Genomic DNA, 13,956 nt, shown 5'->3' with positions numbered 1-13,956 from the left:
CATACAAATCACAATGTATACAGAAGCCCTTCTTCAAAGCCCAAGTCCTCACATATTTGTTTTCTAAACAATCTTCCTAAAAACCTGGGGAAAAGTATTCATTACCTACTTATCTCCAGGATTCTTTGCAATGGAAGTATCCCTGCTTCTCATTTGACTAAAGTCATGGTGTGGAGTTGGCTAAATGCCCTTCCTAAAAACCAGGGAATTTAAAAGTTCTGAGAATTAATACTAACTTCAAAGACATTAGATGCCTAGTCTCTGTCAATGTTGAATTGATAGATTTATTTATATATTTATTTACATTCTTACTTATGTATTTATATATTATTTATCTATTTTTGCATTGTTTGTGAATTTGAGCTAAGAAAATTTTAAACTCCTACATCATATCTACTTAAGAATAAGGCATTGAACCTACAGGGTTTTGTTCTACATTCATGAATGTCTGGAATCCTATAGGATGCAATGCAGATTCTCCACCTTATTTTTTAAACAATATTACTTTTTATTGGATATACAATGTCATTAACAATTTTAAGTGTTGTTGAGGATCTGAAGCAGTGCCTCACAGAGTGAAGGCAAGTGCTTTAGCACTGAGAAACAAATGCAGCACATTCAAACCAGTTCCTAAAATGATTCTGCTGAGGCTTTACAAAAGAGGGGCCTGAGGAAAAGAACACCTTAAACTGAGGAGAGAAAAACAAGTGCAAATAAAAAATATTTCAAGACACATCCTTTTTAGCATGCCTCTGAGTTTTTGTTACTTGAACTTCATATAGGTATGAGGAGTACTGTTCTACTTGAAGAAACCTCGCCATAGCTGGATTTCTCTCTCTCTCTTTTCATCTGTATAAAATTTTTCTCCATTTCCATTGTGCCTGAGGTAGCACAAGTGAATCTTCTTCCTAGAAGTGTACTCTGGGCACAGGTGGGCTGAATGTCTCCTTGTACTTTGTGTAGACATTGAGCTATCCTCTGGATTTTCTGTGGTTCAAACTCCACCGCAGGCATTTGGTATTTGCTTTAAAAAGTATGAAGGTTAACTAGAGGGAGTGACATCACAGGTGGTAAATCAAGATGTGCAGGAAAAAACAGAAACCTGAAAACTATGACATACATGTTTCTTATTCAGACTACCCCCACCCCCCCAAAAAAAATACTCATAATAGGATGCCATGATATACAACAGTCTACTAGCTGCAGGAACATATTTTTTTAAAATCCAATGCTAGAGATAATAGCCTTGTCATATATTTCTTGGAGACACCTTCTCTTTTCATTCATTGGTCCTTGATTCTTAGGATCAAAGTCACTGGGGTTGTTATGGCCAGCATTTTCATGAGTTGTGGTCAATGAAGCCCGAGTATGATCCAGGGTTGAGGAGCAACGAGAGTTCCTAAGGTGCTCCAGAGATACCAGGTCATGGAAATTAGATAATTTTGAGTTTGGTAGCATTGAAGTGTACTATGGCATATTTCAACAATCAAACAGGAGGCTAGGTATGGTTTGGATTCAGACAGTGGCCAGGAAGATTGGAGCAATCTCTTTGAGTTGTAACATCTATAGAACTCATGCAAAGAGGGCTTCCACATAATATCCACAAAGCCACATGCAGTCATTCCAATTGGTCCAAAGTGGAAAGATCATTTCTGCCTTAGGCTCTCTCATTGGTTCAAAAGGCTCTATAGTAAATAATATGTTCAAAGTGGTGCTCATGAGTCTTTCCATGAAGTCATTAGATGGACATTTCATAGTGCTTAGACCTGGTAAATATATATTACAAATATCCACCAGCACCCTCTCAGTAGTGGCCAAAAATTAGTAGGAATACAAAAATAAATATTCAAGGTAGGTCTTCTCCATTCACAAGAGAAGCAGCTGTCCATTCATTCATTGGCCATAATTAATGCTGGGAATGGTTTCATTAGTCAGGACACATCCTTAACAGCCTGCCTCAAAGCTTTTGGTACTTGATCTTCATGTTGGTATGAGGAGCATTGTTCTTCTTGGAAGAAACCCCACCACAGCTGGATCTCTTTTATTGGGATCTAAAAGACATTGTTTTCTATTTCCAATGTGCCTGAGGCAGCACAGCTCAATCTTCTTCCTAGAAGTGTACTATGAGCACAGGTGGGCTGAATGTCTCCATGTGCAGTGTGTAGCCATTGATCTATTTTCTGGTTTTTACTTTGGTTCAAACTCTACCACAGTGCATTTGGTATTTGCTTTAATAAAATATAAAGGTCAACTGGAACATGGTGTTGAGGGAGAATATCACAGGTGGTGAATCAAGCTTTGCAGGAAAAAAACACAAACAGATAACTATGACATACATTTTTCTCATTTTAGACTAGAAACATGATGTCATGAGCATGCTGTTTGGAAGCTAATGCCAGAATGCACTGCCTTGTCTTATATTTTTTGCCAACACCTTCTCTATTCAATCTAAGGTTCATCATCCACAGGCTCAAACTTCCTGAGCCATTATCCTCAGTATTTTTGTGTATTGTGGTCAATGAATTCTGAGTCTGATTCTGTGGTGAGGAGCAATGGGAGTTCTTAAAGTGCTTCTGAATCTCCAGGTCATGGAAATTAGATAATTTTGTGTCTGTTTTCCTAGCCATATTTAAACAATAAAACTGGAGGCTAGTTAAGGTTTGAACTGAGACTTGGGTCAAGAAGTTGGGAGCAATCTCATTCTGTTCTAACATTTATAGAATTCATGTAGAAAGGGCTTTCCACATCATATCCACAATGCCATATGCAGTGGGTCTAATTGGTCCAATTTGGGAAGAACATTTGTGCTTCAGGCACTCACTTTTGTGCAAAAGGCTCTATAGCAAATAATATGTGAAATTATCACTGAAATTCCTAATGTGGTAATCAAATCCACACTGGACCTAGCTCTCATTTCCCATAGAAACTTCTGATCCTGGGGTACATAAAATGTCAATGCTATTCACTGCAACATTTCTTGATTAAGCTTCAAGTTACAGATCTTTTCTGTAATTCAGACCACACTTACATCTGAGGTTTTTTCAAGCCATCTCTTTTAACTATCTAGAAATCACAATTGATACAGGAACCCTTTCTCATATCCTGAGTTCCCACATCTTATTTTTTAAGCAATCATCCCAAAAATTTTGGTGGAGGTTATACTTGCTACACAAGTCCAAGATTCTTTCAAATATATGTACTCCTGCATCTCATTAGACAAAAGTCATGGTGGACCGTGGGCTAAATGCACTTCCAATGTCAAGGGAATTTGTAAGTGCCCAGAGTTAATACTGCCCTTCCAAAAAATCAGAAGCTAAGTGTCTGCCAATGTTGGTTTTATTTATTTATTTATTTATTTACTTATCTATGTATGTATTTATTTATTTTTGAATTGTTTTGTGAATATGACCTAGAAAAAATCTTTAAAGTCTTTCATCCTGTCTACTTAGGGTAAAAAATTAACACAGAACCTAAAGTGTCATTGTTCTAATTTCACAAATATCTGGAATCTTACAGGATGCTATGAAGATTCTCTACCTAATTTTTAAACAATATTACTTGTCATTGGATATACAATATAATTATAATTTTAAGTGGTGTTGAGGATCTTAAGCAGTGCCTCACAGATTTGAGGCAAGTGATTTAGCACTGAGAAACATATGCAGCACATTGAAGCCAATTCCTAAAGTGATTCTCCTGGGCTTCCCAATACAGAGCCCTGAGGCAAATAACACTTTCACTTGAAGAGCGCAAAACAATAGCAAATAAAAAATGCTCTGAAGGGTCTTATACTGGACCACAGTTAAGCAATGTATTTCTGTAATATTGCTCATCCTACTTGAATATAGATATATCCAGGAAGGGTTCTCCACTGAAAACTTCATCTTGCACAGTGATATCTGTGATTAAATGTGGTGCTCATCAGTGTTCATGAATCATTACATGGCTATTTCATAGCTCTTAGAGATGCAAATATCTTTTACAAATATCCACCAGCACTCTCTCAGTAGTGGCCATATTTTAGTTAGGAACCCAAAATCAAATATACATGGTAGGTCTTCTCCATCCACAAGATATACAGCTGTCCATTCATTCATTGGCCAGAGTGAGTGCTGGGAATGTTTCCATTAATCAGGACACATCCTTTAAAGACTGACTTGATGCTTTTGCTACTTGAACTTGATGTTGGAATGAGGAGCACTGGTCTTCTTGGAAGAAACCACACCACAGGTGGTTCTCTTTTATTGGGATTTAAAACACATTGTTTTCTGTTTCCAGTGTGCATGAGGCAGCACAGCTGAATTTTCTTTCTAGAAGTGTACTATGGGCTCAGGTGGGCTGAATGTCTCCATGTTCAGTGTGTAGCCATTAAGGTATCCACTGTTTTATCAGTGGTTCAAAGTTTACCACAGCACATGTTGTATTTGCTTTAAAAAAATACAAAGGTCAACTAGGACATGGTGATGGAGGAAAAACATCACAGGTGTTGAATCAAGCTGTGCAAGAAAAAAGCACCAACTGATAACTATGACATACATCATTATCATTTCAGACTAGAAACCTGATTCCCAGCATCGCTTCCAAACAATACCCATAACAGGATGCTGTGATCTACAACAGTCAACTAGCTGCATGATGTCACAAACATGCTGTTTGGAAGCCAATGCCAGAATACACGGCCTTTTCATATATTTCTTGGCCAAAAATTTCTCTGTTCAATCCTAGTTTCATCATCCACATGCTCAAACTAACTTTAGCTGTCATCCCCAGCATTTTTGTGAGTTGTGGTCTATGAAGTTCGAGTCTTCTTCTGTGGTGAAGAGCAATGAGACTTCCTAAGGTGCTCTAGAGCTTCCAGGTCATGGAAATTAGATAAATGTGAGGCTTTTGCCTAGCCATAATTCAACAATAAAACCAAAGGCTAGGTAAGGTTTGGATTGAGAAGGGGGCCAAGAAGTTGGGAGCAATCTCCTTTAGTTTTAACATCTATAGAACTCATGCAGGGAGGGCTTTCCACATTATGTCCATAAAGCCACATGCAGTTGGTCCAATTTGTAAAAAGTGGGAGGAACATTTGTGCTTCAGGCTCTAACTTTAGTGCTAAAGACTCTATAGTGAATAATGTGTGAAATTATCACTGAGATTCCTTATGTGGTAAACAAATTTACACTCAGCCATGCTCTCATTTCTTAAGGAGACCTCTGATGCTGGGATACCTAAAAGTCAATGCAATAAACTGCAACATTTCTTGAGTAAGCTTCAAGTTACAGATCTTTTCTGAGGTTCACACAACTCTTATATCTGAGGTTTCCCTAGCTATATCTTTCAACCACCTAGAAATCACAATTTATACAAAAACCCTTCCTCAAAGTGCAAGTCCTTACATATTTTTTAAGCAATCATGCTAAAAACCCGAGGAAAGTATTCACTATGAACTAAACTCCAGGATTCTTTGCAATGGAAGTACCCTTTCTTTTCATTAGATTAAAGTCATGGTAGGCAGTGGGCTACATGCTCTTCTTAAAGAACAGGAAATTTGAAAGTGCTCAGAGTTAGTACTGCACTTCAAAAACATTAGATGCCTAGTCTCTGCAAATTATGGATTGATGGATTTATATATTGATTTACTTATATATTTTTTATTTATTATTTTATTGTTTTGTGAATTTGAGCTAATAATTTTTAAAACACCTACATCATATCTACTTAAGAGTAAAGAATAAGATATTGAACCTAAAGGGTCACTGTTCTACTTTCATGAATATCTGGAATCTTACAGGATGCAATGAAAATTTTCCACTAATTTTTAAAACAATATTACTTTTTGTTGGATATACAATGTAATTAACAATTCTTAGTGGTGTTGAGGATCTGAAGCAGTGACTCACAGATATGAGGCAAGTGCTTTAGCACTGAGAAACACATGCATCCATTCAAGACAATTCCACTTTAGGAATGTATACTATGGGCACAGGTAGGCTGAATGTGTCCTTGTGAAGTGTGTAGCCATTAAGAAACCCTCTGTTTTTTTCAGTGGTTCAAACTCTACCACAGTGCATTTGGTATTTGTTTTCAAAAATTATGAAGGACCAACTGGGACATTGTGCTGGAGGGAGAACATCACAGAAGGTGAATCAAGTTTTTGTAGGAAAAAAAACCACACCAACTGATAACTATGACATACTTTTTTCTCATTTCAGACTAGAAACCTGAGTCTCAGCATAGGTCCCAAACAATAATCATAACTGGATGCCATGATACACAGCAGTCTGCTAGCTACATAATATCATGAATATTCTGTTAGGAAGCCAATGCCAGAACACATGCCCATGCCATACATTTCTTTGCCAACACCTTCTCTATTCAATCCTAGGTTCATCATCCACAGGCTCAAAATTACTTTAGCTGTCATCCCCAGCATTATTGTGAGTGTTGGTCAAGGAAGTCTGAGTCTGATTCTGTGGTGAGGAGCAAGGAGTGTTCCTTTGGTGCTCCAGACTTTTTAGGTCATGGAAATTAGATAATTGTGAGGATTTTGGCCTAGCCATATTTCAAAAATGAAACCGGAGGCTCAGTAATGTTTGGATTGAGACAGGGGACACGATTTTGGGAATAATATCCTTTACTTTTAACATCTATAGAACTCATGCAGGAATAGCTTTCCATTGCAGTAAGTCCAATTGGTTCAATGTGGGAGCAACATTTGTGCTTAAATCTCTCATTTTGATGCAAAAAGTCTAAGCACATAATGTGTGGAATTATCACTGAAATCCCTAATGTGGTAGAAAATGTTTTTGTAGGAAAAACTACAACCACACTGGGCCATACTCTGATTTCCAAAAGATCTGATCCTGTGGTATGTAAAATGTCAGTGCAATTCACTGCAACATTTCTCGAGGAAGCTTCAAGTCACAGAACTCTTCTGACATTAACATGATTTTTACATCTGAGGTTTCCCAAGCTATCTCTTTCAACCACCTACAAATCAAAATTAATACAGGAACACTTCCTCAAAGCCCAAGTTCTCACATATTTTTTTCTAAGCAATAATCCTAAAAAACTGGGGGAAAGTATTGATTACCTACTGAAATCCAGGATTCATTGCAATGGAATTACTCCTGCTTCTCCTTTGAATAAAGTCATGGTAGACAGTGGGCTAGGTACCCTTCCTAAAAACCAGGGAATTTGAAAGTGCCCAGAGTTAATAACGCACTTGAAAAACATTAGGTGTTTTTTCTCTGCCAAAGTTGGATTGATGGATTTATTTATTTACTTACTTATCTATTTATTTATTCATTTTTGTATTGTTTTGTTAATTTCAGAGAAAAAAACATTTTTACATGACTACATAATATAAACTTAAGTGTAAAGAATAAGACATTGAATCTAAAAGGTCACTGTTTTATTTTCATGGAATCTTACAAGATAATGAAATTTTTCCACCGAATTTTCTAAACAGTATTACTTTTTATTAGATATATAATGTAATAAATAAATTTCAGTGGTGCTGACGATCTGAAGCACTGCCTCACAGATGTTAGGCAAGTGCTTTAGCACTGAGAAACACAGGCATCCCATTCAAGACCATTTCTAAAGTGATTCTCCTGAGGCTTCACAATAGGAACACTGAGGCGAAGAACACCTTCAACCAGCACAGCCAAACAATAGCAAATAACAAATGTTCTGAAGGGTTTTATAGAGGAACACAGCTTGGGCAATGAATTTCTGTTATTGCTCATCCTCTTGAATATTCATGTATCCAGGTATGGTTTTTCACTGAAAACTTTAACTTCCACAGTGATGTCTGAGATTCAATATGGTGCTCATGAGTCTCTTTATGAAGTCATTAGAAGGCAATTTCATAGCGCTTAGAGCTGGTACATACATTTTACAAATATCCACCAGCTCCTTCTCTGTAGTGGCCAAATTTTAGTAAAAACACGAAAACAAATATACATTGTAGGTCTTCTCAATCCACAAGATTAGCAGCTGTCTATTCATTAATTGGCAAGAATGAATGCTGGGAATGTTTTCATTAGGAACGATAAATCCTTGGAAGCTTGCCTCAGAGATTCCTTTACATGAATTTGATGTGGGTATGAAAAGCATTTGTCTTCTTGGAAGAAACTCCACCACAGCTAGATCTCTTTATTGGGATCTAAAAGATATTGTTTTCATTTCCAATGTGACTGAGACAGCACGTTTGAATCTTCTTCCTAGAAGTACACTATGGGCACATGTGGGCTTAATGTTTCCTTGTGCAGTGCATAGACTTTGAGCTATTCCTTGGATTTTGCTGTGGTTCAAACTCTACCAAAGCACATTTGGTATTTGCTTAAAAATATGAATATCAACTGGGACATGGTGCTGGAGGGAGAACATCACAGGAGATGAATGAAGCTGTGCAGGGGGAGAAAAAAAAAAACAACTGATAACTATGACATGCATCTTTCTCATTTCAGACTAGAAAACTGAATCTCAGCATAGGTCCCAAACAACACCCGTAACTGGATGCCATGATACACAACAGTCTACTAGCTGCATAATATCATGAACATGCTGTTTGGAAGGCAATGGCAGAACACAAGCCCATGCCATATATTTCTTTGCCAGCATCTTCTCTATTCAATCCTATGTTCATCATCCATAGGCTCAAACTTACTGTAGCTGTTATCCCCAGCATTTTCATGAGTAGTGGTCAAGGAAGTCCAAGTCTAATTCTGTGGTGAGGAGTGAGGAATGTTCCTATAGTGCTCCAGACTTTTTAAGTCATAGAAATTAGATAGTTGTGAGGCTGTTGGCCTAGCCGTATTTCCAAAATGAAACCAGAGGCTAGGTAAGGTTTGTATTGTGACAGAGGCCAAGAAGTTGGGAGCAATCTCCTTTAGTTTTAACATCTATAGAACTCATGCAGGGAGATTTTTCCACATCATATTCACAAGGCTACATGCAGAAAATCCAATTGGTCCAACGTGGGAGCAACATTTGTGTTTCAGTCTCTCACTTTGTCTCAAAAGGCTCTAAGCAAATAATGTGTGAAATTGTCACTGAAATACCTAATGTGGTAACCAAATCCACACTGGGCCATCCTCTCATTTCCAAAAGACACTTCTGATCCTGGGGTATGTGAAATGTCAACGCAATTCACTGCAACATTTCTTGAGTAAGCTTCAAGTCACAGATCTCTTTTGACATTAACACAACTGTTAATGTCTGAGGTTTTCCAAGCTATCTCTTTCAACCACCTTCAAATCACAATTTATACAGGAACCCTTCCTCAAATCCCAAGTCCTCACATATTATTTTTCTAAGCAATTATCCTAAAAAACTCTGGGACAGTATTCATAACCTACTGAACTCCAGGATTATTTGCAATGGAAGTACACCTGCTTCTCCTTTGCCTAAAGTCATAGTGGGCAGTGGGCTAGATGCCCTTCCTAAAAACCAGGGAATTTGCAAGTGCCCAGAGTTAATACTGCACATCAAAAACATTAGATGCATTTTCTCTGCTAATTTTGGATTGATGGATTTATGTACTTACTTACTTACTTATATATTTATTTGTACATTTTTATTAATTTTTGAATTTGAGTGATTCTTCTGAGGCTTCACAAAGTGAGCCCTGAGGCAGAGAATACCTTAAACTGAGGAGAGCAGAACAATAGCAAATAACAAAAGCTCTGAAGGGCTCTTTACAGGACCAAAGCTAGGGCAATGAATTTCTTCTGTTGCTCATCTTGCTTGGACATTTATGTATGCAGGCAGGGTTCTCTTCTGAAAACCTTACCTTCCAATGTGATATGAGAGATTCAAAGTGGTGCTGATGAGTCTCTTCATGAAGTTATTAGATGGCCATTTCATATCTCTTAGAGCTGGTAAATATCTTTTTCAAATATTCAACACCATGTTCTCAGCAATGGCCAAATTTCAGGAGGAATACCCAAACAAGTATCCACAAGAGGTCTTCCTCATCCAGAAAATAAGCATCTCTCCATTCATTCATCTTCCACTTTGAATCCTGAGAATGTTTTCCTTAGTCAAGACGCATTCTTTCTAGCCTGCTTCTAAGTTTTTGGTACTTGATCTTGATGTTGATATGAGAAGCATTGTTATTCTTTGAAGAAAACCCATCACAGCTGGATCTCTTCTATGTTGATCTGGAAGACATTTTTAAAAAATTTTTATTGTTCCTGAGGTAGCATAGCTGAATCTTCTTTCTAGAAGTGTACTATGGGCACAGGTTGGCTGAATGTCTCCTTGTACTTCGTGTAGCCATTGAGCTGGTTTTTCAGTGGTTCAAACTCCACCACAGGGCATATGATATTTTCTTTAAAAATATGAAGATCAACTTAGACATATTTCTAGAGGAAGTGACATCACAGGTTTTAATCAATATGTGCAGAAAAAACACCAACATGACAACTATGACATACATCTTTCTTGTTTTAGGTTAGAATCTTGATTCTCAGCATAGCTCTCAAATAACACCCATAATAGGATACCATGATATACAACAATCTACTCACTGCATGATGTCAGGAACATGCTCTTTAAAATCCAATGCCAGAGATACATGGCCTTGCCATATATTTTTTGGAAACATCTTCTATTTTTTTAAAAAAATATTATTGTTGGTTGTTCAAAACATTACATAGTTCTTTATATATCATATTTCACACTTTGATTCAAGTGGGTTATGAACTCCCATTTTTAACCCGTATACAGATTGCAGAATCACATCAGTTACACATCCATTGATTTACATATTGCCATACTAGTGTCTGTTGTATTCTGCTGCCTTTCCTATCCTCTACTATCCCCCCTCCCCTCCCCTCCCCTCTTCTCTCTCTACCCCCTCTACTGTCATTCATTTCTCCCCCTTGTATTATTTTTACCCTTCCCCTCACTTCCTCTTGTACGTAATTTTGTATAACTCTGAGGGTCTCCTTCCATTTCCATGCAATTTCCCATCTCTCTCCCTTTCCCTCCCACCTCTCATCCCTGTTTAATATTAATCTTCTTCTCATGCTCTTCGTCCCTACTCTGTTCTTAGTTACTCTCCTTATATCAAAGAAGACATTTGGCATTTGTTTTTTAGGGATTGGCTAGCTTCACTTAGCATAATCTGCTCTAATGCCATCCATTTCCCTGTAAATTCTATGATTTTGTCATTTTTTAATACAGAGTAATACTCCATTGTGTATAAATGCCACATTTTTTTATCCATTCATCTATTGAAGGGCATCTAGGTTGGTTCCACAGTCTTGCTATTGTGAATTGTGCTGCTATGAACATCGATGTAGCAGTGTCCCTGTAGCATGCTCTTTTTAGGTCTTTAGGGAATAGACCGAGAAGGGGAATAGCTGGGTCAAATGGTGGTTCCATTCCCAGCTTTCCAAGAAATCTCCATACTGCTTTCCAAATTGGCTGCACCAATTTGCAGTCCTACCAGCAATGTACAAGTGTACCCTTTTCCCCACATCCTCGCCAGCACTTGTTGTTTGACTTCATAATGGCTGCCAATCTTACTGGAGTGAGATGGTATCTTAGGGTGGTTTTGATTTGCATTTCTCTGACTGCTAGAGATGGTGAGCATTTCTTCATGTACTTGTTGATTGATTGTATGTCCTCCTCTGCGAAGTGTCTGTTCAGGTCCTTGACCCATTTGTTGGTTGGGTTATTTGTTATCTTATTGTCTAATTTTTTGAGTTCTTTGTATCCTCTGGATATTAGGGCTCTATCTGAAGTGTGAGGAGTAAAGATTTGTTCCCAGGATGTAGGCTCCCTATTTACCTCTCTTATTGTTTCTTTTGCTGAGAAAAAACTTTTTAGTTTGAGTAAGTCCCATTTGTTGATTCTAGTTATTAACTTTTGTGCTATGGGTGTCCTATTGAGGAATTTGGAGCCCGACCCCACAGTATGTAGATCGTAGCCAACTTTTTCTTCTATCACATGGCATGTCTCTGATTTGATATCAAGCTCCTTGATCCATTTTGAATTAACTTTTGTGCATGGTGAGAGAAAGGGATTCAGTTTCATTTTGTTGCATATGGATTTCCAATTTTCCCAGCACCATTTGTTGAAGATGCTATCCTTCCTCCATTGCATGCTTTTAGCCCCTTTCTCAAATATAAGATAGTTGTAGTTTTGTGGATTGGTTTCTGTGTCCTCTATTCTGTACCATTGGTCCACCCGCCTGTTTTGGTACCAGTACCATGCTGTTTTTGTTACTATTGCTCTGTAGTATAGTTTGAAGTCTGGTATCGCTATACCGCCTGATTCACACTTCCTGATTAGCATTGTTTTTGCTATTCTGGGTCTTTTATTTTTCCATATGAATTTCATGATTACTTTCTCTATTTCTACAAGAAATGCCGTTGGGATTTTGATTGGCATTGCATTAAACCTATAGAAAACTTTTGGTAATATCACCATTTTGATGATGTTAGTTCTGCCTATCCATGAACAGGGTATATTTTTCCATCTTCTAAGATCTTCTTCTATTTCTCTCTTTAGGGTTCTGTAGTTTTCATTGTATAAGTCTTTCACCTCTTTTGTTAGGTTGATTCCCAAGTATTTTATTTTTTTTGAGGATATTGTGAATGGAGTGGTTGTCCTCATTTCCATTTCAGAGGATTTGTCGCTGATATACAGGAATGCCTTTGATTTATGTGTGTTGATTTTATATCCTGCCACATTGCTGAATTCATTTATTAGCTCTAATAGTTTCTTTGTAGACCCTTTTGGGTGTGCTAGGTATAGAATGATGTCATCTGCAAATAGTGATAATTTAAGTTCTTCTTTTCCCATTTTTATGCCTTTAATTTCTTTCGTCTGTCTAATTGCTCTGGCCAGTGTTTCGAGAACTATGTTGAACAGAAGTGGTGAGAGAGCGCATCCCTGTCTTGTTCTAGATTTTAGAGGGAATGCCTTCAATTTTTCTCCATTCAGAATGATGCTAGCCTGAGGCTTAGCATAGATTGCTTTTACAATATTGGGGTATGTTCCTGTTATCCCTAGTTTTTCTAGAGTTTTGAACATAAAGGGATGCTGTACTTTGTCGAATGCATCTATCGAGATGATCACATGGTTCTTATTTTTAAGTCTATTGATGTGGTGAATAACATTTATTGATTTCCGTATATTGAACCAGCCTTGCATCCCAGGGATGAATCCTACTTGACCATGGTGCACAATTTTTTTGATGTTTTTGTATCCGATTCACCAGAATTTTATTGAGGATTTTTGCATCTAGGTTCATTAGAGATATTGGTCTGTAGTTTTCTTTCTTTGAAGTGTCTTTGTGTGGTTTAGGAATCAGGGTGATGTTGGCCTGGTAGAATGAATTTGGAAGTTCTCCCTCTTTTTCTATTTCCTGAAGTAGCTTGAAAAGTATTGGTATTAGTTCCTCTTTAAAGGTTTTGTAAAACTCTGCTGTATACCCATCCGGTCCTGGGCTTTTCTTGGTTGGTAGTCTTTTCATGGTTTCTTCTATTTCCTCAATTGATATTGGTCTGTTTAGGTTATGTATATCCTCCTGACTCAATCTGGGCAGATCATATGACTTAAGAAATTTATCGATGCCTTCACTATCTTCTAATTTATTGGAGTATAAGGATTCAAAATAATTTCTGATTATCTTCTGTATTTCTGAAGTGTCTTTTGTGATATTGCCTTTTTCATCCTGTATGCTAGTAATTTGAGTTCTCGCTCTTCTTCCCTTCATTAGCATGGCTAAGGGTCTGTCGATTTTATTTATTTTTTCAAAGAACCAACTTTTAGTTTTGTCAATTTTTTCAATTATTTCTTTTGTTTCAATTTCATTAATTTGAGCTCTGATTTTAATTATTTCTTGCCTTTTACTTCTTTTGCTGTTGTTTTGCTCTTCTTTTTCTAGGATTTTGAGATGAAGTATGAGATAATTTATTTGTTGTTTTTTTCTTTTTTTAAGGAATG

This window comes from Marmota monax, unplaced genomic scaffold, assembly GCF_021218885.2.
Source record: "Marmota monax isolate L192 unplaced genomic scaffold, Marmota_monax_Labrador192_F-V1.1 WCK01_AAM20220418_F8-fsc00200, whole genome shotgun sequence".
Lineage (NCBI taxonomy): Eukaryota > Metazoa > Chordata > Mammalia > Rodentia > Sciuridae > Marmota > Marmota monax.
This window is presented reverse-complemented; position numbering follows the sequence as displayed.